The 25,865-nt window shown below is 44.1% G+C and overlaps 1 protein-coding gene across 8 annotated transcripts in view; it reads right to left on the bottom strand.

The window, feature by feature from the left end:
• Positions 1-25,392, bottom strand: part of ST3GAL1 (ST3 beta-galactoside alpha-2,3-sialyltransferase 1) — a 231,355-nt gene extending 205,963 nt beyond the window's left edge. For 7 of the 8 annotated variants that reach the window (XR_012666869.1, XR_012666868.1, XR_007355430.2 and 4 more), the window contains exon 1: positions 25,028-25,164. The gene's annotated coding sequence lies outside the window, so the exon portion shown is untranslated. Of the gene's footprint in view, positions 1-25,027; positions 25,165-25,301 lie in introns of those variants that run through there. The other variant, XM_048841706.2, reaches the window with a different exon arrangement.
• Positions 25,393-25,865: the final 473 nt, after the last annotated feature.

The raw sequence follows: 25,865 nt of genomic DNA, 5'->3' as shown, positions 1-25,865 counted from the left end.
AGTTTCTTGCCTATAAGGACTCTTAAAGTTTTATTTCTGCATGTTATGCAAGCGTCTCTCGGCACTTACTGATAAACCAGCACACAGTCTATCTATCACACACCACTGTTTGGAGAACACACAGTCTTCCAGGTCTTAGAGCATGGGACTTTGGACCAGGATTACTGCAGTCTGTTCCTGGCTCTGTCCTGGACCTAGCGGCTTTGGGGAAGTCAAGCTAAAAATTATTGAACTGCATATTCAAGAAATAGGCACTAATTTTCAAAGGTGCTGCATTTCCCAGTGATACAGGTTCTCACAACCTTTGAGCACGTGGCCGCTTATTCAGATGCCTAATGCCAAGTTTTTAAGTGTGGGCCTTAAATCTCTGTGTCATTTTCCACTTTTGGTCAATATTGTACTCATTTTATAATGACACAGGAAGTATTGTGAGGCTTAACTAGTTTGTGGTGCTTCCAGATCCTTGGATGAAAGACAGTTTATTATTATTGTGCAGGAAAAAGAGATCCACACCCTGTACTGAAAACTGTTCACACAATTATGAATATTGGAAAGAAATCAGAAGTGTTCTTATACAGAGCCAAAATCTCATGCAACTCAAAAAACAAAACTAGAACTAACTGATTGTCTGAACAAGGGAAAACAGTAATGGAAGAAAAAAATACAAACTGAACGATGTCCAGATGAGCAGCAAAAGGCTCCAACACCTTGATCTCCACACATCAAATAGAATACATCTACTTATATGCACACTGTACTCAGTTCATAAAAGAACACTTGCTCCCCAACAGACACATACAGATCTCCAACTTTAGATCAAAGCCCCTTTAAAGGATTTCTTTCTATAAAAAGAAAATGGTTTCATATCACTTCCTCTAGCCAGCCTCACACTTTTATATACCGCTTCATACATTATACATAGGACAGCTCTTTAGATTAAAGTTTATAAATATGCATTTCTCTGAGGTCTAATCAATTATTGCCTATCACTGAATGGCTGCAGATTTTTATTTAGAAACATGGGGAGGATTAACTACTATGCAATACTGTAAATAAAGCTCAGTATTGTAAATAAACCTCCATTTTGTAGTAATTAACTCCAGTAGCTAAAACAGTTGATTACTATTTCAAGCAGCAATGATAGCTGTCCTATCAGATTGCCTACCTGGAAACTTGACACACAATGCAACTTTCCCATGTACACAGTCAACTTCCTATCAGAAATTCTGCTCTGATTTACACCACTGAGGGAGCTGCATAGGAGCTAAGTCAGGGGAAAGTTTAACCCTGAGCTAGGAAACAACCTGCAGAGAAGTGATATTGACTGCCGCACAGAGGGCCAAATCTTGGTTCTATTGAAGTCAATGGGAGATTTTTGCTATTGGCAGTAGTAATGCAACAGGACCCAGAGCAATGTCAGTACTAAAAGGGCTGAGTTTTCAACAGAGCTCAGTTCCACCAGCTTCTCAGGGCTGAACATTAAGGAATCCAGAATTAGGTGCCTAACTGGGGCCAAGCTCTTTTAAAAATTGGGTCCCATATTTCTAGCTGATACTGGGCAAAATCCTGGTCATACTCAAATCAGTGGCAAAACTCCTAGTGATGTGAAAGGAAGCAGGAGGTGGCCTAAGTGATTTGATTTGTTGAAACCAAGATGTGGCAAACAAGACAGAGCCAGCTTCATCAATGCATCATCAGTATTTAAGAGCATCTAAGCAATTACATTAGTGAAAGTGGGTCACATTCTGCTCTCAATTTCAAAGGAGCCAAAATTGATGAAATCCAGAATAATTCTATCAATGTAACCAAAGCAACATTTGACCCAGATGATCTTTGTCTTTACTTACTTTTGCACTGGATTAGCTTTCCATTCATCTTGTAAGTCATTTGCAGCAGTCCCAGGGTTGAATTATCTGTTCAGTGCAATATACATCCATGGTACTTTAAAAGTTACTCATCATTCTTGTTTCTATCACCTACTGATTGTGTATCTTCACTAAAATACTGCTCAGCGTTTCCAAGTATATCACGCAGAAAAATCACTTTATAAATTTCAGGAAGATGAGGAAATATTAGACTGACAATGTAACTTTTATTTGGATCAGTCGACTTTGTTAATAGCTAAGTGTTTGAAAGAATAGATTATTTCTGGCATGCAGTGCACTGGAAAATTCTCCTTCTGCCCCATCTCCTGTGAAAAGAGCCTGAATAAACCAAGCAGCAGGTACGGATGAATAGAAGAAAACATTGTTGGTCAAACTCTGCAGTGTGGACACAGTTTCATTTTACTGAGGTGTGCACACAACTTTTAGATACAATGCAGGAAAAGAGTTAGTGTGTAGTTTTCAGAACATCTTGGTTCAATCAAATGTAAAAATCCCGAAAAGCAGCTCAGCAGAACTCAGACTTTGCTTCTTGGAAAAAATTTTGAAGGAGAAAGTAGTTAAGCACATTGAAGTCAACGGTAAATGGGACAAAATACAACATGGTTTTACAAAAGGTAGATCATGCCAAACCAACCTGATCTCCTTCTTTGAGAAAGTAACAGATTTTTTAGACAAAGGAAACGCAGTGGATCTAATTTACCTAGATTTCAGTAAGGCGTTTGATACTGTGCCACATGGGGAATTATTAGTTAAATTGGAAAAGATGGGGAACAATGTGAAAATTGAAAGGTGGATAAGGAATTGGTTAAAGGGGAGACTACAACGGGTCCTACTGAAAGGTGAACTGTCAGGCTGGAGGGAGGTTACCAGTGGGATCGGTTTTGGGACCAATCTTATTTAATCTTTTTATTACTGACCTCGGCACAAAAAGTGGGAGTGTGCTAATAAAGTTTGCGGATTATACAAAGCTGGGAGGTATTGCCAATTTAGAGAAGGACAGGGATACCCTACAGGAGGATCTGGATGACCTTGTAAACTGGAGTAATAGTAATAGGATGAAATTTAATAGTGAGAAGTGTAAGGTCATGCATTTAGGGATTAATAACAAGAATTTTAGTTATAAGCTGGGGACGCATCAATTAGAAGTAATGGACGAGGAGAAGGACCTTGGAGTATTGGTTGATCATAGGATGACTATGAGCTGCCAATGTGATATGGCTGTGAAAAAAGCTAATGCGGTCTTGGGATGCATCAGGAGAGGTATTTCCAATAGGGATAAGGAGGTTTTAGTACAGTTATACAAGGCACTGGTGAGACCTCACCTGGAATACTGTGTGCAGTTCTGGTCTCCCATGTTTAAGAAGGATGAATTCAAACTGGAACAGGTACAGAGAAGGGCTACTAGGATGATCCGAGGAATGGAAAACTTGTCTTATGAAAGGAGACTCAAGGAGCTTGGTTTGTTTAGCCTAATTAAAAGAAGGTTGAGGGGAGATATGATTGTTCTCTATAAATATATCAGAGTGATAAATACCGGAGAGGGAGAGGAATTATTTAAGCTCAGTACCAATGTGGACACAAGAACAAATGGATACAAACTGGCCATCGGGAAGTTTAGACTTGAAATTAGACGAAGGTTTCTAACCATCAGAGGAGTGAAGTTTTGGAATAGCCTTCCAAGGGAAGCAGTGGGGGCAAAAGATCTATCTGGCTTTAAGATTAAACTCAATAAGTTTATGGAGGAGATGGTATGATGGGATAACATGGTTTTGGTAATTAAATATTCATGGTAAATAGGCCTAATGGTCTGTGATGGGATGTTAGATGGGGTGGGATCTGAGTTACCCAGGAAAGAATTTTCTGTAGTATCTGGCTGGTGAATCTTACCCATATGCTTAGGGTTTAGCTGATCATCATATTTGGGGTCGGGAAGGAATTTTCCTCCAGGGCAGATTTGAAGCGGCCCTGGAGGTTTTCCGCCTTCCTCTGTAGCATGGGGCACGGGTCACTTGCTGGAGGATTCTCTGCTACTTGAAGTTTTTAAACCACGATTTGAGGACTTCCAATAGCTCAGACATAGGTGAGATGTTTTTCGCTGGAGTAGGTGGGTGAAATTCTGTGGCCTGCGTTGTGCAGGTCAGACTAGATGATCATAATGGTCCCTTCTGACCTTAGTATCTATGAATCTATGACTCTTAGATTTACTGACACAGGTCCACACAAGGAAGAACATATGGGGCTTTGCTGACCTGCTCCAGCTAAGGGGCTGTCCAAAAGTTTATACCACCCCATCACACATTCTCTCCTATGGATATGTCAGCAATGAGGATTTACTCCAGTGATTATCCAACCCTAAAGCAGCAGGAGGTTTAGATTATATGACCACCTGAAGGGTTAATGTTTAGCTAGTCCACCTGGAAGCAGGCGGGGCACACCCTGACTGTTTCCTAGAAGCAATGCACACATTGCTCTATCCAAGGACAAGGGCTAGATATGAACCATGAGAACTTGATTGTTTGGACAGCAACGGTGGGAGGCTTTCTTAGCCTGGGCTCAAGGCCTGAGAACCAGGATTGTAGTAGATAGGGGATGGTAACTAAGTATATGAATTAACGTCACACATTCCTTTGTGTAGCAGTGTGTAATGCTTAGGGGGAGAAATATAATAAAAGGAGAAGGTGGAAGGCGGGGGGGCAGAAAACAGCCCATCTCAGCTGACCAGCCTGCTTGCTTGCATAAAGCTGTGTTCTGTCTCATCATTAAACCGCCACAACCACCATTGTCTTTTTAAGAGAATAAGGAAAAATGTTAAATGTACACCACATATTATGGTATAAATACCTTTCTGCAGGGTAGATTTTATACTAACCATGGGCATAATGCCCACTGATTTTGTAAGCTTCATTGTGCACTGCTCAGCAAATTATTTAAATTTGTGTCAATGAACTCAACTCACCAGGAACAGGATCATTAATTCCTCCTGCTGGTCCTGTCTCTTGTCAGAAGAGACTGCCAACTTCCTCAAATTATAATCCACAATTGTGATGTAAACTAAGGGTCCATTTTCCTTTTGACGCACATGGGAATTACATGCATCCAATGGACTGGAGAATATACTCTTACATCTATAGAGGCCAGATTTAGTTCAATTGCATTTAGGGTTTTAGTTCTTGTCTGCATCACACACACTCCCAGCCAGAGTTATATCTGCAGAACTAAAACAAGATAGTGTTCCCATTCTAGCTGCTATCTAAAACAGCTTACGCAACTTTCCTTGTAAGTCATCAGAGCCACAAAGCACAGTGCTTTTTTAAAAGGAAATGCACAGCATTTCTGAGCATGTATCCCATAATGCGATGTCCCAGCACGATGCTTAATGCATTATGGGTATCTTATGTTGGATTGTGGGATACTTACAGGATCCTATTGGAATTCTGGCACTTGGGGTCAAACTCCCATGACTCCTTCCCCAGGCACACATAATTTGTCTGTTTTTTTGCTAGCCAGTGCCATTTTCAAGCTATTTAACTTTTTTTAAAAGCAATTCAAACTGCTGTCAGGCAGCCTGGAGGACGTTCCGCAGAGCACCATGCTTCTGACGATCATTAACACAAACGGGCTCCATGTGTATTGGCGATCACCAAGGCCAGTGGCTTTGGAGGAGATGGAAGATCACCAGCAACATGTTGCCACATGGATACCATTCAAGCGGAAGGATGAAACTGGGCAATTAATACTGCATGACTTTTCCTTGGACTGGCTTCACTTAGTGGAGCACCACTTGTGGGTCCAGCCAGCCAGCACTGATGGGTGGGACAAGTTAGTGCTACATACTTAGGATGACCAGCCATGGTTGCAGCACTTCAAGATGTGGAAGGAGACTTTCCTGGAAGTCTGCACAGAGCTCATCCTGGAGCTGCAGTGCTGGACACCAGCATGAGAGCCCTCCTCAGTGTGGAGAAGCACGTGACCAATGCCTTCTGGGAGCGTGCAGTCCCAATTTCTACTTGCCAATAGCTAGCCACTTCGGTCTTGGTAAAGTCAACTGTTGGAGCTGTCGTCATGGAAGTATGGACTGCTGTTGGAAGGGTGCTACTGCTGCCCTGGGTCACAAAGCCGAATGAGTTTGTTAGATATGACAAGTTCACAGCTCAGGGTTACTGCTCATGACCCTACCCTCCCTCTTTTACAGGAAGTGAGGCTGCTGGGCATCATTAAAAAAAAAAAAGAAAAAAAGAGAGAGAGAGGGAGATGGAGGTTTGATAACAGAACGCCGGATGCCCCAGTAAATCAATATTGTTGGAGCCAGCCAGGATGTGCTGCTATCACACCTGTCCAGGAGCAGCAATCAGTTGGCTTAGAGACACATGATCAGCTAGGGGGGGAGATGAGAAAGATTGATTCTGACAGCTGTAAAGCAGCAGAGTTGTAATACTGAGAAATGTGTCTGTGCCCTAAAGAGGAATTTCTATCCATAATCAAACCCTATTGCCAAATGAAACCTGTTTAGAAACAAAGGTAGAAAGGAGCCAAGCTTTGACACGTATGAAAGAGCTCCCTTTGCAGACACATGGAAGTCTGAAAGGGATGCTTTTCAAAAGTACAAATCTCACCTGTTCTTTTTCCCTTAACACTTAGACACAGATGGCAGAATGCAACATCTCACAGTCTAGCAGTCTGTTCAAGCAGTGTCATTTTCAGCTGTACCACGATCTCACTATTGGAGAAATCTGTGCCCACAAAAGAGATGTCACCCTTCTACAACAGTGTCCCTTTGTGTGGTAAATCTAGGGTGTTAGGACTTTGTGGCTGACATTCAGCCACGTGACTCAGTCCCTGGGAACTACACATGGGAATGGGAATAGAATTCAGGTACTCCTAAACCAAAAAGGAGAGGTACCTACCACTTTCGCTAAGGGAAACCTCCCTAGGAGACCATGACTATCTTATAACCCAGCTGAGCACTTCTGATTCAGTCCCATAATACTTAGCTCTTTTATAGTTCTCTTCAGCTATAGATCGCAAAGCCCTTTATCGATTGGGGGGGAAAGGCACAGAGCAGTCATTCGATTTGCCCAGGGTCACACAGCAGACCAGTGGCAGAGCCAGGACTAAAATCACACACAGAAGGACACAGTCCCTGGCCCAAAGAAGTTACAATTTAATTTCATTCCATTCTATTGAGCCTCAATCCAAAATATCATTCCGCGACCCTCCCTATTAAAAAACTCTCCACTGAATTGTGAATACTTAGTAACTTACTCATCCCTAATACTGTCAACAGGGTAAGTGGTCTTGCCCAGATGTACTGCATATCTTTAGAGCTCTTTTATTTCCTTGCCACCAGCACATTGTTTATCCAGCACTGCTATCCCTCACTGACTGCTGAGAAGGATAAGATGATTATTCAACATCTTTCTCCAACCACCTGCTCTCTTGATCCTTGGCCTACACGACTGCTAATGTGCTGTGTAGATGCCGTAGGCTAAATTCATTCAAGCATTGTTCATTTTTCACTTCTGCTTTAGAACAGTATCCTAAGATGAGTGGGGGAAGCCCCATCTGGATGAGACAGGGCAAAGCACTGGAGACCTAGGTCCCGCTGGAGTACTGCCCTTGCATAGTCATTTACTCCTGTGCAAAGTGGTGTAACAATATAATTCCGATTTAGTAGCATCTCACACCCACTTTGCACATGTGGGACTGTACAAAGCAGTGTAGAATCAGGACAGCATTGTAAGGAACAAATCTTCAGCAGTGGGAAGACAGCTAGATCACCTCACAGTCCCTCTCTCCCCCACCCTCACTTCCATGACCCTTCAGGACAGCAGAACATTAGAAGCAGCTATGTCCAGATAGAAAGACACTTCTAGCTCTTCTGAGCCCAACCCACTCCTAGTGGCAGCAGATATGCTATAGAGTGGGCCTGACTCTGAGCCCATTTGCACCCAGTTAACACCCATGTAGCTTGAATGGAGTTATTTCCATACTCCCACAAGTGAGAATCACTGTTTTCTTTGCTACTTTGTGCCTTGCATTCATCCCAATTCACCAGTATTTCCCTCCATACTGTATTCTGCAAATAAACTCCACACCGCTGACAGAGGGAGGTGCCATGTCATATATGTGACTGAGACCCTTTCAATTCCTAAACATCCTATGAAACAGCTTGATATTATGCAGCTGTAATGCCAGCAGACCCCAGTTGTTGGCAAGCGGGATCGAACCTGGGAAGCTATATGTATGAGATAAACACCATATGCCTCTTAGCCAAGGCTATAGTAGACTCAACAATCTCTAGATCAGTGGTTTTCAAACTTTTTGTATTGGTGACCCCTTTCACACAGCAAGCCTCTGAGTGTGACCCTCTATTATAAATTAAAAAGGGGGCAATTTAATTTAATGGGGGCTCATGACTATCAGCCCCATGGAGCTGACAGCTCATGACCCCCACGTGACCACCTTGTGACCCCCTGAGGGGTCATAACCCCCAGTTTGAGAACCTCTGCTCTAGATGGTCTAGATGCCACTAGAGGGGGACAGAGCACCATACCAAGCAGGCCTGGGTTACACATCTGTACACATACCAATGGCTAGTCCCCTGGGACAGATTTACTGGTCCTTAGTTACCTGCTTCTTAATGATTCCAAGGTTTAAGGCATTGGTTTCACAGCCAAATGATGTTGTGTTGAGAACTACAAGGTTAATGACCTCTGGATAAGTTCTTTTGTAGCCCATATTGTTACTGGGCTTACCGCAGTCATACATGCTAGTCAGCTTCTGTGTTTCCCAGTGTGTCCTCCACATCTCTATTTATCAAGAGAACACTGAGAAGCCATTTAAGGTATCAGCACATGTGTGTGTTGCAGGTGGCTTAGGAGCAGGGGGCTTATCATCTGATATAAAGAGTTCATTGCTGCCAGCTCAAGAATCCAGCTAGCTTGACACCTGTGCTCTCTAGGATGCTGCTTCAAGCTTTAGTATTCCCAGTTTTAAATGCCTTTATTTATATTGGTATTCATTACCCACAGTCTGCTTTGACTATCATAGCACGTTAGATGACACACTGCATTATTCTGGAACATAACATTTGCCTCTTGTCTCACTCAACCAGTACACAAATAGCTATGAAAAAAGAGTGGCTGATCTAACTCATACCTGATTCCTGTCCCATCTCTTTCAGCACAAGTGGCCGAATCACTGCTTGAGTGGACGAGAAAGCAGATGGTGCTATAAAGTTAGGCTGACTTTGGCAGTGCCTTTGTAACTCACTGGTGAGTGTGTGTGTGTGTGTTACAGGGTCCCCTCTGCACATCCACACACTATATGAGTTGTTACCACAGCGAGTCCCAGAGCCTTGGCCTTTTAGATCAAGCTGTAGCAGGTCCTGCGTCCAGGGCTGGAGGTTTCTCAGTCAACCCCTGGTGCCTCAACCCAGAGGGTGGCCATCACACCTTCCTCGCAGTCTCTTCAAGCATTGTACATAGACTATGAATTTAGCCTTGGCAGCCCTGAAGGTTAGTTACTAACAGACAGCAAAACTGAGGCAGAGAGGTGACGTGAGCTCAGACAGGAAGTCTGATGATTCAAGAATAGAAGCCTATGCTCCTAACTAGAGTGCTTTTGCCACAAGTCTATCCTCCCACAGATGGGGCCTGACCTGAGTGGCACCAGTACTGAGTACTCTCAGCATTCATGGCCCTCAGAATGAATTGCAAGGACTCAGAGTACCCCAGGGCTGCTTGGTGCGGTGCTCTGTCCCCCCCTTGCGGCGATCTAGAGAGTGAGGAGTCTGCTACAGCCTTAGCTAAGAGTCATGTGGCTTTTAGCTCATGCAATAGAGGCTCATGCATTTAGCTCCACAGGTCCCAGGTTCGATTCTGTCAGTGTTATATCAGCACCTTGCAGATTTGGGTCCCGCAATGGCAGGTGAAAGGCAGAACAGTCCACACAGAGAATAAGGGGAGGACTAATAATGCAAATAAGAATGGAGATAAGAGTGCAGAGTGGAAAGGGAAGAGGGGGAAAAAAAGTAGACTGAAGGGGCTGGGGGTGAAGAGAAACAGTAGAGTGGAGACAGACTTTGGACAGTAGCAAAAGAGAAACTGAGAGCAGAACTGGAAAGAAATAAGAGACAGAAAGAAAAGAGAGAAGACCAGCTTTTTTTCCAAAGCTTTATTAGGAATCAGACCTGTATACACCATCACGCACATTCAATATTTCACAAGGTAGAGCTGGGCATTGCTATATGGAGGTTTCAGAATGATCACTTCTACTTAGGCCAAGATAGCCAATATATCAAACTCTGCATGTGCCAACATAGCCCAGTGTTGTTTATGCACCCCTGGAGTCCTAAATTATCAGTTACAAGGTGAATGTTTCCTCATTTAGATTTTGCTTCTTGTGGCAAAGCATAAAGATGCTTTATCTGCAGGGATGTTGCCCCCTCTATTCCCATGGCTGCACAACTCAAGCAACCAGTGCTGTGCCAAATGAACCCATGACTGAACCACAAATTAGATCAGTTTATTTGCTTAGCTCAGAAAGAGGATTTAAATTAACAAAGGAACCTATGCTTTTGTAATCAGGTCCTTCATGCAGCTTAAATGGACACCACACACCAGCCTTGCCGTCCCAAGTTCATTACAGAGGATTAATGTCTTCCACTTCTGAGAGGGTGTCTTATGAAGAGGGTCGGTTTGTATTTGAACTCCCCCTTCCGCATATGCAAGTAAGAAGAGAAAGCTTTTCTAAGGGCCTGTTTATGTTAATATTTACTCCACCTTTTAGACAGCAGAAGACCAGTGCCACTTCCCTCTCCCCTCGATCTCCACATTACATTTGTAAATTATTTGATCATTTTAGAATAATACACGCTGCCGAGAAATAGTTAGGTATGTTCTCCCATAATGCCATAACCTTTGCAATGCAGTTAGGGGCTGTTAAAATTATACCGTTCTAGCAACCTCTAGATTTCTGCTAACCTCTTCTGCTAACTACTTCGTATTAACAGCAACGCGAACTCTAGCTTGTTCTTTGGAAAATGATAGGCCTTACACACCTTCAGCATTAGTAGAGACAAATTTGATTGACACCAGTAAAGAGTCTTCAATGTAAGAGGTAGAAAAGCAGTCTGATTTTTGGACTTCATTTGCATTTGTAGGACTGGAAACAAGCAAGTTCTTTTGCTTAGTAAATTTAGCAGGTCTGATTTGGAACTCATGTCACAAAGAGAAATCCTTGGGGTTTTGCTTTGATGGTCATTTTTTCTGACTATAACCACATTTCATTTGTGGTAGGAAAGAATGAAGAAACCTACTTTGAATTATAGACCAAAAAGTGGAAAGGGTCCTTCTCTCGTTTGAAACAGACTATGTCTTCACTGCAGAAGAAACAAGTTATCTGCACTTGAGTTAAATCATCTTGACTGAGAGCAGCCACGCTGTAAAATAACACAAGTAGCACACAGTAACTGTGTTAGCAACTAATGAGCTGTGCGACCTCAGCGGTAACCTACGCACACCCCCCCAGAAGGCTGACAGCCCAAGTTATAAATGCATTACCACACTCAAATTAAGGGTGATGGTCCTGTGTGGACAGGACTCAAGTTAGGGTTATAACTCAAGTTAACTCTGCAGTAAAGAGAAGCCCATAGACGGATGGAATGCTGGAATCCAACAGACGATGAAGAAAGACAATGTAAGAGGATTTAAAAGGGCGCATATTGGAGGTACTGTGGGTTGTTGGAGGGAATTCATGGCAAAGAACCATTCTGCTGCATGTTATAATCCAGGGGTTCTCACCCGCAGCCAGGATCCAGGGCCGGAGCCTGCCGCCTGCCACCCCAAGGCTGAAGCCCAAAGCCCGAGCCTCACCACGCCCAGGAAGGTGGGGAACTCAGTGGCTGTCTGTTCCTCCAACATTTATGGCTTCGGATGGGGGCAGGGCCTAACCCCTGCTGGTGGTCCTGAGGGAGGGGCCCCTGCTTTGCCCTCCCCTACTCTGGTCACTGCCCACGACGCTGTGGCTGCAAGAAAAGCCCCCGGTGGCCACATGCAGCCATGGTGACCACACTTGAGAAATCCTGTTCTAATCCCAGCTGTGCTCCCGACTACTTGTATGACTTTAGGCAACTTGCTTCTGACCAAATTTTCAATGGTGGCCTCATTTTTTTGATACCTAGCTTTAGATTGCACCTGTGAGCAATTTGCCATTGAACAGGTACGTGCAGCTTGCATGGAACGGGGTCCACAAATAAGGAATCTGATTCATATCAGAAACTGGAATTTAGGCAATGTTGTTCCCTATTAGGGTTATATGAACTGAAGGATTTTTTTCAGATTTAATTGATGCATTTATTGTATTCTTCACTGAGCTGTGACAGCAGCCTGGTATGCAACACTAAAGACATTTCAGAAATGTCAGTGTAACGTATTGATTAAAAAGACAAGTCCCAAGAATGATTTACCAGTTTAAATACTCTTTAAAAGCAGCAACCTTTGCTCTTCTGTTAAGCACTAGAGAGCTAAATTAATAAAAAAAAAATAGCTCACTAATCCCTGGGAAATGACCACATTATTTAGTTAGTCTGGAGACCTTTTAAAATGTGCATCCAATTTAATACCTGGGGCTCAATTCTCAGTGCCAGTTCCTCCCCCACTGCAGAAAGCTGCCCTGAAGGAATAGGCAAGGATTTCTCCTTATCAAAAGGAATTGTAGGGTTGCAGAAAGCTGGTGTAATCAGTTCTACATCACCGTCAACCTCCCTTCTCTGCACAAGGTGAATGGAGGATGGGCAGGGGTCTTGCTGGGGGTGGAGTGCACAGTTGTCTGCAAGATCCTCAACCACTGCAGCTGCTGGATACAGACAGCATATTTTAGAGCAGCTGTAGGGCTACTCTAGGTTACACTGTGGACTGTTTCAGTCTCCAGCTGAGAGAGGATCAGGGAAAAGAAAGGTGTCCTAGTACCAACTGTTTCCTCACGCTGGTGGATTGATTTAAATCACCACGTGGAAAGCCTTCATTTAAATCAACTTTTCCACTTGCACTTCAGTTATTTTCCAAAGAAAGATACATTCTCACTTGTTGATATAACCGTTCAAACATGTTGATCTACAACTAAAGAGAACCTGTACACTACATTTGGTACACCTTTTCGCTATCTAGGACTATGCACATTTAAGCAATTATACAGCTTCATATTTTCAGATTCTTACTAAAAATATACAATTAATATGTGAGAAAATGGTAAATATACTGCTTTGAGCATAAGCTTTCGTGAGCTACAGCTCACTCCGATGAAGTGAGCTGCAGCTCACGAAAGTTCATGCTCAAATAAATTGGTTAGTCTCTAAGGTGCCACAAGCCCTCCTGTTCTTTTTGCGAATACAGACTAACACGGCTGCTACTCTGAATCCTGTCAATCTACTGCTTATTTACTAGGTAGTTAACTTTTTGCTCACTGGGATGGTAAGTGAAATTGAATGAAACACACAAAACAGCTTCTAAAATTTATTTTTATTAAACAAAACAGCCTTGAATGTGTCGAATACATAAACTTCGCCTATAAAAACATGTTTCATATTTACAACTAAATAGTTTAATAAAATAAGAGGGATTAACTATAATCAGTTAAGTAAACTGATTATTTCTGGTCAGCCTGGGAAAATTTTCTAATATGCTTAAGGGAAAGTAACTGAAGCTTAAATTCCTGCTTGCCAAAGTCTCCTGAAAATGATACAATCGCCTACATTACTTCAGATGACCTATTGTGCCATATTTATAAAGCTTGACCACAAGAGTTAGATGTTTGTCTCCATTCTCTCTTTATTTAGAAAAGCAGCCTTTAACTCAAGTTTTTATAGAAGCTCATGGATTCAGCAAATTTATTGTTATTTAAAAGTTAAGACATTATAAGAAGTTTAGGCCTTAACAGAGAGTTTGTACTAAATTTAGATTTCATTTTAAACAGGTTTATTCGCAAAAAGAAAACACAATTTAAGTGAGAAAGTCAAAAAAAATCCTAATTAAAAAATTATTTGATGTTAACATTGATTTGCATCCACCTTGTTCCTCACACCTCTTCTCAGCTGGGTCAGCTTGGTACAGTTTAGGACTGAACGCCTGGTGTGGGGGATAATGGGCAAAGGCACTCAGCTTCTTCGGAGTATGTGAGAATCACTGCCATTGGGAGAGAAAGCCTTCCCAGTGAGTAGCAGCAGCAGAGGTCCATTTCTTTAAGTTACAGCCTCATGACAAGAACGTTGTGCACTGACCTTTTCCATTATTAACAGGTGCTCTGTTCAACAGTTCCCATCACGGTTTCTGTACACACTGTACAATGCGTTGAAAAGCCAATAACTACAGTTTCTTTTTATTGGTGCTGCCCAGAGCCTCCCTTCTCCCCCACCCCCAATGCCAGGGGCTTATTCTAGTTGTCGATTTTTTTAAAGTGTAACTTTACAGAATAACAAAGGAAGCAATGAGAGAATTTCTGTCCCAAAGATTTTACAGTCTACTCCAGAGGTGCTGGAAGTAGGGGTGCTGCAGCACCCTCTGGATTGATGTGGTTTCCATCATAGACAGGGTTTACAGTTGGGTTCAATGGCTGCACCCCCACTATAAAATTTGTTCCAGCATCCCATCTACACTCGCTACAGACAAAGGAGATATTATGCTCCACATTTTATTCTTAGAGAAGAGAATGAAGACCGATGAAATGACTTGTTCAAGGACACAAATTGGGGAAGAGCCAGGAATTGAAGCCAGACCTAATTCAGTGCTTTTACATGACCATATTTTCTGTTTAATCTTCTGTTCCAATAAGTTTTACTCCGTGGCAAAGTTCAAAACAGACAAAGTTCAATTAATCCTTTAAGATTAGTGGGCCCTCCAAAATCCGTTTTGTGCCTTTGATCTAAAGAAGCCTCCGTACTGCTCCATCTGGGCTAATCCTGCTGTTTTTACTCATACTCCACTCTCACCTAAATCAGTGGGAGTGCACTCAGTAGGGAAGGAATCCTCATACAGAGTTGGTCCATCAGTGGTGCTTAGCAATGGTATGGGAGAAGAGCCCGATGCGTGAGTGCAAACCTTCCCACAGCGGCTACAGATCCACTCGCCAGATGGAGGTTGGACTTTGGAGCACACTCCACTTCCTGATTTGCCTGCAGGCCTCCGCATGGCTTCTCTGTTGGCTCTCTGCAGTGATAGTGGGCAGGATTTTCCCTGTTGTCAGTGGGAATACTGAATTTCTGGAGGCCTTGCTAGACCTTGTCACTGTATCAGAGCTTTGGCCTTCCTCGGTGTTGTGGGCAGTTCTTAAATTGGCCATAGAGCACAATCTGTCGTAAGGGACAGGGGCTTTCTAGTTTCCACCTTGTCCAGAGTGCTAATTTGTACACACTGCAAGTGGCAGGCGGGAGACATGGACACGTCATCCATAGTTGTGAATAGGTACTTGTGGGCATTAAATAAAAAAAGGGAGGGAGTATCAGAGGATGGAAGAGATAACAAGTGTCCATGAGAAAGCTTAGGCTCTGATGCCTAAGAGGCATACAAACACTAACAGGAAACACATAGTGTTTCAAAGAGCTTACAATGAAAATAGGTAAGACAGACCAAAAGGACTGTTATACCTGATTTACAACTGGAGACCTAAGACACTGTGGGTGTGTCTGTAATGTGATAAAAAACAGTCTCAGAGATTGGGTCAGCTGCCTTGGACTCATGGCGTTCAGGGCTAAAAATAGTAGTGTAGATGTTCAAGCTCAGGCTGGGGGACAGGAGCTCGGGGACGCGGGGTGGCAGAGAAGGTCGGAACACAGACCTCTACTCTGCAATTTTATAACCCTACAGCTCGAACCCCATGAGCCCAAGGCAGCAGACCCTAGCCCGTGGCAGCCGTGCTGTGGGTCTTATTGCAGCCTAGATATACATAGAGATTAATAGGCTCTCTCAGTCACAAAGTTGCTGGCAGATCTATGAATTAAATTAAATTCAGTTCTCCCAAGTCCCTGTCCAATGCCTTAACTGCAAGACTTCTTTGTCTCTAATAAAACCCACATATGACAAGCAGATTTGTAACGAATATCCCCATTACTTTCCAGACTTTGACTTTGTTGTGCAATTTCTCCTTTAGTCAAGGGAATTCAAGTACACAGCGAGTAATTACATGAGAGAAATTTTTTGTTTGCATTTGGATGTAGATGGGAAAAAATGCAAGCCCAAGTTTTGTTAGACAGCAAAATATCTTTAAAAGGCTTATGTGCCCCATCAAAATGCCAAAAGGACACTTTTAACAGCAGTACCTACAGGAATTGAGGACTCACCACCTTCTGCTCTACAAGCAAGGCACATGTCTTTGATGTTGCTTTTTCTAACATATGCACACTGCTATATATTTAGGTATATATTGTTTGGGATTTAAAAAATAATTATAAGACACTTCACTGCACACACTTCTCCCACTGGGGAGAGGATGAGAGAACAAACATGGCAGATGTTGCTTACTGCATTACTAGATGGTGCTCAGATATTGCAGTGATGAGCACAGTATAAGAACCTATAGAGAATAAAATAGCAACTGACTTGCTAGACAGGAGATGCAAAGCAGGTTGGCAGGTTTCTGAGAGCAATGACTAAATTAAAATGATGGAACTGAATAGGTCATTGATTCTATTCTGATGTCTTAGCTAAGGTGTCTAATCACAATAGAATTATATTATTGTAAACAGAGGCGTTCCAACTCCATCATAGCTCTTTTTGACCTAGCATTTGGACCATGGAGGCATGGTGGGTTCAGAATTTGAAAGTTACATAGACACACATGCCTCAAACAGGGGCAGATAAATCTCTTATTTATCACATTATGAAATGAAAAATGAGGAAGTGCACAAATTCCAACATAGATCAACGTATCCCAGGTTGGAAGAAATCATTGCTGCTTTTCTATTGCGATAAATTGTCCTCTCCAGGATGTTATGGATTATAGAGCAGATTATAGATTGCTCTTAGATTATAGAGCAAAATTGCCAATCCACTGACTCAATCAGCTTGAATTTGACTCATTGGCTGTCTAATTGTGGAATAGAGAAGAAAGCATTGGGTCCAATAGTAATTCTTTCACAAAACCACACATCCTCTTGGGGGTTTCAAGTAAGAGCCCTAGACGCACCTCAAGCCCATTTGTTGATGGCTTTAAAAAAAAAAAATGCATTTGAGTGCATCCTACCAGGCATTAAGACTCTTCACTCTGTATTTCCTTTTAACTTAGTCCTGTTGTTAATAGGTTTTTAAAGTAAAACTGAAAATGAGCTAATTTAAAGCTACTTACTCTTTATTGCTTTATTTATTTCTTTATTGCTTTATTTCTTTATTGCTTTATTTAAGAAATGAATAAACAGATTTTTTTTAAAAAAATTTTGGATTAAAGCAGAAGATATCCACCGAAGAGAGGGCTGGGTGCCAAGATTTCCCTCTTGCTTTTACTCTGTCTGTGCTGTCACGCTGCTTTTTACATGTTGGTTTTGCCAGCTCCATCTACCTTCTGTGCTACAGTCTACCAAGGACTGCAACCTTGGATCAACGCTTCTTCCTACTACAAAGATGCAGAGAGGAGCAAATGGAAGTAAGATAGGTTTCAGAGTAGCAGCCGTGTTAGTCTGTATCTGCAAAAAGAAAAGGAGGACCTGTGGCACCTTAGAGACTAACAAATTTATTTGAGCATAAGCTTTCGTGAGCGACAACTGATGAAGTGAGCTGTAACTCACAAAAGCTTATGCTCAAATAAATTGGTTAGTCTCTAAGGTGCCGCAAGTACTCCTGTTCTTTGTTTGGAAGTAAGATGTGGCCAAAAGAAAGTTTTCCTCAATACCAGTGAGGGTGTAAAGATTAAAAAACAAACAATTTTACAGAACTGGGAACAAGGGAAAAAAAAAAAAGTATTCATAGCTCTCCAAACAGACTGTTGTCAAAGACTCCAGCAAGTGGCAAAGTTAACGGCATGTTAAATGTTTGCAACTGAGAGGTGAACTTGCTGGCATTTTCTTATCTTTAAAGGGAACACTTCTACTTCTACAGTCTTTGGAACTACTCACTATTTGAAACACAGTGTGTCCAAAAGGACCTACTGAAACACCAGGAAAGAACTCTTATTAAACGCAGCTAATCTTACACTTACATAGCACCTTTTATCCCAGAGTGCCTCACTAACTGCAAGACTGCGGTCCCGTCTATGCTACCCTAGAACTAGAAGGCTTATTTTCTTTTCTCCCTTACACAAGTTTTACAGAAATGTCTGCCAACTTCAATAAGAATGACCTTACTGGGTCAGAGCAAAAATCCATCTAGCCCAGTATCCTGTCTGCCAACAGTGGTCAATGCCAGGTGCCCCAGAGGGAATGAACAGAACAGGAAATCGTCAAGTGATCCACCTCCTGTCGCCCATTCCCAGCTTCTGACAAACAGAGGCTGGGGACACCAACCCTGCCCATCCTGGCTAATAACCATTGGTGGACCTATCCTCCATGAACTTATCATGATTTCCTCCTGATTTATACTACAGTAAGCAAAAGGAGAAATGGATAGAACCATAAGTAAACACTATTAAGACAGTCAATTTTTTTAAAGAGATACTTTTAAGTAGTTTCAGGCACTAACACTGGACTCCTCAAGTCCCCCTGCCAATTTTTTTGGTGATAATGTTAAGTGTTCTGTTGGTGTGGTGAAAACGCACAGACCGCTGGGACAACTTACTATACAGGGGAAGCAGTTAAACTGACTAAGCACAAAGTGTTGTCAAAAGCACAAAGAGCACGAACAAAATAGAACTGTATTTTCCCACTCTAATCTCTCTCATAGTGATCTTAGAGGATACTCAGAGCAGCAAGGTAAAAAATAGATTCAGATGGAGGGGGCTGTTCGTTTTTAACTCGTATCCCTTTATGCGGAATTTTGCCAGGTGTGTAAATTGAGACTTGTCTTCACTGAGAAAGGTGTTTTGTTTTAAACATTGTGATAAACAACCTGTGATTGTTCAGGACTTTACAGTGAGAACTATCACTTGTGTTGACCTTGAGGTGCGTAGGTGAGGCAGTACCACTTCCCCACCCATGGTTGACCATGCCAAGTTTACCTCCCAGTAACTATCGTGCTGTAAAATCACACCCTATGTTATTTCACAATAACTTCCCCACAGAGACAGTTTGTCTTCACTGAAACAAACAGGGTTTTGTTTTTTAAAATGTAGCAAGATAGCCAAGGCATAGCAGTTATCCATCTGTAGTGCCCAGGATAAATTAGGCAAGTTGGGGGAGGGGGATAAGCAGTATAGTGCAGACCTTACCTAGCAACTTCTTGGTGAAAGCTACCAGTGTCTTGTCTCCACTTAGGATTTTACATCAGGATAGCTACTGTGTGTCTGTTATCTTGCTGTAAAAAGAGGATAACCACCTGCATACCAGTGAAGCTCAGCTGTAGACTATGCCACATCTAAGACTGTGTCATTAACACGTCCTTCCCCTTCCTCCCCTCTCCCAAATTCTCAATGCCCAGCCAAACTGTTTACATTTTTGTTTAAACACTTAAGTTTCCAGGCCAGAGTAGAGAGGACTCTAGTGTAACCATTTCCTGTGGACAGACAGCCACAAGCGCAATAGTGTGTGTTTGGGGGAAGGTTTGGCAAAGCACACAAAGACTTTTCTACTGTCGTCATGGTTCCATAGGGACAATACAACATCGTATTGCTCATGACTCACTGACTTTACCGAGTGTTGGATCAAGCCCTATAAACTGGATAGGGTTCAGTTTATTTACCTCAGTAGACAAGGGTTGACACAGGGTAGTGCACAAACTTATCTTCGCAGTAAGTAGCTATTTCACGTAGGTTTTTCAAAGCAGATGCTTAATACAAAGCCAGCCCCTCAGTTACAGCTATGCAAACAAATACAAAGAAGAGGTCAACCCAAGTGCATGTGTTGCACACCACCAGGAGGCAGGAAATGTATAGATAAAGGTGACTCTTCATCTTTAACTTACATCATTGTACAAACACTAATATGAAGGAGCCCAGTATGGGATCATAGATAAAGTGTCCATCTTTAAACTTCAGTGGAAAAAAAGAAATAGATGAGAATAACCTGGGATTTTCTCTTTTTAAAGAATATTTTTAGAGCTTATAAAAATTGACTAAAAAATAAGAGATTTCTCACCCTTCCAATCTCTCTCTAATCTATAATTAGGTTGCTTTTCCTTTTAAAATGTGTCCTGTGAGATACTGTAGGCCAGACTCCCCTTGTCAAGGCTATAGGCATCAGCTGAGCACTGACACATTCATAGCTGGAAACCAGATCAGCTCACCTGTATGTGATAGGTGTTAGACAAGATAGGTGTTAGAAGGATATTATAGAGACTAAACACATCTTTAGAAGTCTAAGTCGCTGCATGTGTTAACCTTACTTGTAATGTTTGTACCTCATACTATAAGGTAATACATAAGTTTTGCTTTATAACTGTAAAAATGCCTCCTGTGAATTTGTGAACCCAGCTAGGAGGCGAGGTTCCCCCGCCCATCAAGAAGGGCTATCAGAACTAATGTTCATCTACACTAGAGCACTTACAGTGCGTCTGGTGAAGATGCTCTAAGCCGACAGGAGAGAGCTCTCCCATCAGCTTAATAATTACTCCCTCCGGAGAGGCGGTAGCTATGTCTGCAGGAGAAGCTCTCCTGCCAACATAGTGCTGTCTACACCAGTGCTTAGGTTGATATAACTTATGTCGCTCAGGGGTTTGGATTAATCACACCCCTAAGTGATGTAGGTTATACTGAAGTAATTTGTAGTGTAAACAAGGTCTAAGGGGAACATTGAGAAACATCTCGACACAAAGACTGGGCTAATGGCCCTCTCACGTCCATAAGAACATAAGAACGGCCCTACTGGGTCAGGCCAAAGGTCTATCTAGCCCCATATCCTGTCTTCCGTCAGTGGCCAATGACAGGTGCTGCAGAGGGAATGAACAGAACAGGTAATCATCAGGTGATCCATCCCCTATTGCCCATTCCCAGCTTCTGGCAAATGGACGCTAGGAACATCATCCCTGCCCATCCTGGCTAATAGCCATTGATGAACCACCCCCCTTTTTTAAAAGAACAACCCTTTAAAAGAACAACCCCCTCCATCTGAATCTAGCCATTTTTTAAAAATTAGCATCACATTAGCTGTCCTCCAGTCATCTGGTACAGAAGCGGATTTAAATGATAGGTTACAGACTACAGTTAGTAGTTCTGCAATTTCACATCTGAGTTCCTTCAGAACTCTTGGGTGAATACCATCTGGTCCCAGTGACTTATTACTGTTTAATTTATCAGTTTGTTCCAATCCCTCCTCTAATGGTACCTCAATCTGGGACAGTTTCTCAGATCCGTCACCTAAAAAGAATGGCTTAAGTTTGGGAATCTCCCTCACATCCTCAGCCTTGAAGACCGATGCAAAGAATTCATTTAGTTTCTCCGCAATGACCTTATTATCCTTGAGTGCTCCTTTAGCATCTCGATCATCCAGGGGCCCCACTGGTTGTTTAGCAGACTTCCTGCTTCTGATGTACTTAAAAAAAAGCTATTACTTTGAGTCTTTGGCTACCTGTTCTTCAAATTCTTTTTTGGCCTTCCTAATTGTATTTTTACACTTCATTTGCCAGTGTTTATGCTCCTTTCTATTTTCCTCACTAGGATTTAACTTCCACTTTTTAAAGGATGCCTTTTTGCCTCTCGCTGCTTCTTTTACTTCGTTGTTGAGCCACGGTGGCTTTTTTGGCTCCCTTACTATGTTTAATTTGGGCTATACATTTAAGTTGAGCCTCTATTATGGGGTCTTTAAAAAGTTTCCACGCAGCTTGCAGAGGTTTCACTTTTGGCGCTGTACCCTTTTATTTCTGTTTAACTAACCTCCTCACTTTTGGCAGATAAAGGTGTTACGTGCCAGAAAGCTTGTCCAACCGACTTGAATTCTGGAAGAAGGAAATAAAGATCTCACATAACATTTGTCAATCTTTGCTCTTTGGACTATCATAGGGCTGAAGATATGAAACAAAAGCATTGATCTCCGGGGTCAACATGGTTAACACTGCAAGACATTCATTGCTGACAGATTCAGTCACTTTTTGGAACCATAGACTAACTCATTTGTGTTTATATGTTGCCTGCTTTAACCTGTAACTAACTCATTTTTTTCTCCCTAGTTAATAAATCCTTAATTTACTATAGGATTGGCTACAAACATTGTCCGTAGCATGAAATGAGGTACAAACTGACCTGCAGTAAGTGACTGGTCTGTAGATAGACTGGAATGCACAAGCGGGACTGTCTGTGGATCCATGGTAAGACTGTTATAGGCATTCACATTTGCTACTAGGTTGGTGAAATCTAATTATAAAACATACAGCCAGCTTTGGGTGTCTGCCTTGCTTTTTGACAGTCTGCACTGAGGTTGGTACTCAGAGACATGAACCACTCCAGACAGTATGACAGCCTGTAGTCAAATACATAATTTAGATTTTTAAAAGTGTATTGTTATATGAACATGTGTAATTTCAATATATATGGTACATCTGCACACATTTCTTTAAAATGCGTATTAGACCCACACATGAGATTTCTATCAAATAAATATATATGAATGTATTTTTTATCCTTTCATTTGTTTTAATTTATGCCAAGACTAGAAATGGTCTTGTTAAGGATTTGGAACATGTGCTCATTGTAAGAAAGAATCTCAAACACATGTAAAAAATAAAGCTACGATTTTGTCATGGAGGTCACGGAATCCATGACTTCCAAAGAGCTCTGTGACTTCAGCCCACAGCGGCTGGGAGCTGCAGGGATCCCTTGGCACCCATGGGGGCCATGAACAGCAGGGGCCCCTTGGACCTCTGAGCTGCCAGGGACGGTGGGGGACCCCCCGGAGCTCCAAGCTGGGGCCCCCTCAGCTGCCTAGCCGCCACAGTGTGGGGACTCCACAGCTTCCCCTTTTGTCAGGCATTTTTAGTAAAAGTCAAGGTCACGGGCATCCCTGAATTTTCCTTTATTGCCCATGACCTGTCTGTGACTTTTACTAAAGATATCAGTGACAAAATCTTGGCCTTAGGAATCAAACATGCACAACGGGTGATTTGTTAACCTTTAACGTTAATTATTTTTACTTCATGTTACTAATTGTGTGCCAAATTACATTTGTAAGTAAAAACCATTTGAGTTAGTATAGTTAACTTGAGTTTATACTACTTTTCCCCCCAAAGGAATCCCCAAATACTCTACAGTCTTCAGTAATTGATTGTACAAGGTATCAAGTCAGTGAGAGTTTCGAGCCTAGGATCAGGCCCCTAAGAGCAGGAAGACTGTCAGTTTTATAAGGGGAAAATGCCTGATCCTTTTCCCTCCCACCAAAATTCGGTAGAGAAATATTGCTCGTAGTTGTATGCCAGTTTTCACCCAGAAAGAATCCTTTACAGCAGAAAGGCTGACAAACCCTGAATAATGCAGTCACTTCTACCAGCAGCATAACTTTTAGAGACACAACCCTCTGCCCCTGCCCCCCAAATAAGGAGCTTTTGCAGAGCAGTGAGTCTGTCAAACTACACAGGACACTAAACTTTCCAATCTATTTAACATTAGCGAACACATCAGTGTGAATCTCTCCTGAGTGAGGGGGCTCTTTAAGCGTCAGATTACCTTGAAATACTTCTTCACTGGGTGCGGGAAAACAGAGAAACAAAGCCAAACAGACGTTCAAACAGCCTCCCCAACACCAGTGTCCTCTCAGTCCGAGAGGAATTTCCCACTGAAACCCAAAGTTAACTTGTGCCATGCGGCGGACGCTGCAGAATTTACCCCAGAGAGCTGTGACCGGAAAGAGCCGCTGATCATCCAAATAAACATGAGAAGTCCCTTGATTAATTTATCCGTATCGACAGCTACCAGGGCGACCATCTGCTCAGCGAGAGGCCCGGGCGCAATCTACCAACATTTCTTTGCTTCTTTGCTGGATTAACAACTGCAGAGCGGCCGGGAGGCTAAGCCCTGGCTCGGCTCCCTCTGGCTGAAAGTGGGCGTCTTTTCAGAAAGCTTTTTTGGAAGGAGCAGGGGGAATAATGCACAGCTCAAGCCCAGTCCGGCGGAGGATTTACAGGCAAGGAGCAACCCACAAAAAGTTCTTCCCGGGCAAGCGTTCAGAAAAAGACCAAACTAAACCGAGCGACCAGCCGGCCTGGCTACACCGTGTCTGGGTGGCTCAAGAAGCGAGTGTCCCCCTGTGTCTCTCGAGTCCCCGGAGGGCAAAGCCACAGAGTATTGAATTACTTTTTTCATTTCCCCTCTGCCTGTCACTGAGCAGCTGGCAGAGATCAAAACCAGAGCCTCCCCGGGGAGCAGCCTCTTCCCCTCCCCAGCCGAGCGGCTGCCGCGCGTCCAGCCAGCCTGCAGGCGACGGGGAGCGGGGGGTTGCTGCGAAGGGATAAGGAAGGAGGGAAGGAAGAGACGGGGGCGGCCCACGGCGAGCGCTGCGCTGGGAGAAACGCACAGCCCGCTCCATGGAGCGGGGGGCCCGGGATCGAGCTGGGACCGGGGCCGGCCGGGGGCTGGCTCAGTCCCAGCCCCACACACAAGCTGGGGGACCCGGGGAGCGACCCCGGGCTAGAGGCAAAGTTACGGGGCGACAGCGAGATCCCCGCAGGGCCGGCGGCGTTGCCACCCGCAGCCCCCGGGGGCAGAGGCGTGCGGACAGCCGAGCGGCCGCGCCTTCGCAGCCTGTGGGCGGAACGTCTCTATCCCATTACCGGAGTCGGGCGGCTAGCGGGGATCCCGCGGGCTCCTGCCAGCCCTGCCCCAGCTCTCCGCCGCTCCACGGAGCGCAGAGCGAGCCCGCCGCCCCGGCTGACCTCCGGCCCCACGGGCGGGTCTGGCGTACCCTGCCCGGCCCTGCGCCAACGCTCCTCCCGCTCCGGGATCCTTCTGCCCCGCCGGGGTCACCCCAGCCACTGCGCCCCCTGGTGCCACCCCCAATCCACTGCGCCTTTGCCCCGCTCGGAACTCTGCCCATCCTTTCCCCGGGATCCCCCCGTCGCGGGCTGAGGGTCCCAGCGGCTCACCGGAGCAGCGCCCCAGCAGAGGAAGGGCAGGGCGAGCGGGCCGGCCGCTCACAGGTCCTGGGGGGCTCCTCGGCGCTCGCCGCGGGTCCCAGCGCCGCCGCCTCTGCCTTCCGTGTCTCCCTTTGTCTTTCCCAGCCAGTGGGACTGGGCAGGAGCCGGCAGCTCCCGCGTGGGAGCCAGGCGCCCTTCCCGGGAGAGCCTGGGCGAGCCGCTGCTCCGGCCGTTCCTGCCTCCTCCCCAGTTGAGCTTCTCCCAGGCAGGGCTTCCTGCGCACCTAATATAGCGCCTCCAGAGCCACGTGGATCAGAGACAGGGCTAAACACGGCGGCTGCGGCTCCTCCTCAGCCTGAGAGACAGAGTGTGAGAGGGACAGAGGGAGGAGAGGCAGCACAGGGAGAAAAGGGGTGATGGGGGGGAGAAGAAACAGCGAGGGGGCGGCACAGGGAAGGGATGGGTGGGGAGGAAGGGGCGCGATAAAGAGAGAGAAAGAAGCGGAGAGGGGGAGGCTCAGAAAGAGGGAGCGCAAGAGACCGAGAAGGAGAGAGTGCGAGAGCGCATGAAAGAGAAAACCAGCGAGAGAGAAGGAGAGGGAGCGGGAGAGAAAGAAGGAGACGCGGGGGCAGAGAAGGGTGTGGAGGCGCCGCAGGCAGCAAGAAGGGGAGAGGAAAAGAGACCGTGCCGGTGGGGAAGAGAAAAGAGGCAACTGCGGAGAGTGTAAGCATGGGAATACCGGACACACCAGTGCTTCAAGGTGCTGTGTAAACCCAAAGCACCCGGGAAAGCGAGGGACACAGACCGGGCATAGGGAGTACAGACAAGAGATTAACTTCAGTGAGTT

Source organism: Caretta caretta, chromosome 2 (genome assembly GCF_965140235.1).
Source record: "Caretta caretta isolate rCarCar2 chromosome 2, rCarCar1.hap1, whole genome shotgun sequence".
Taxonomy (NCBI): domain Eukaryota; kingdom Metazoa; phylum Chordata; order Testudines; family Cheloniidae; genus Caretta; species Caretta caretta.
The sequence above is the reverse complement of the archived record's forward strand: the minus strand, read 5'-3'. Positions and strand labels throughout refer to the sequence as shown.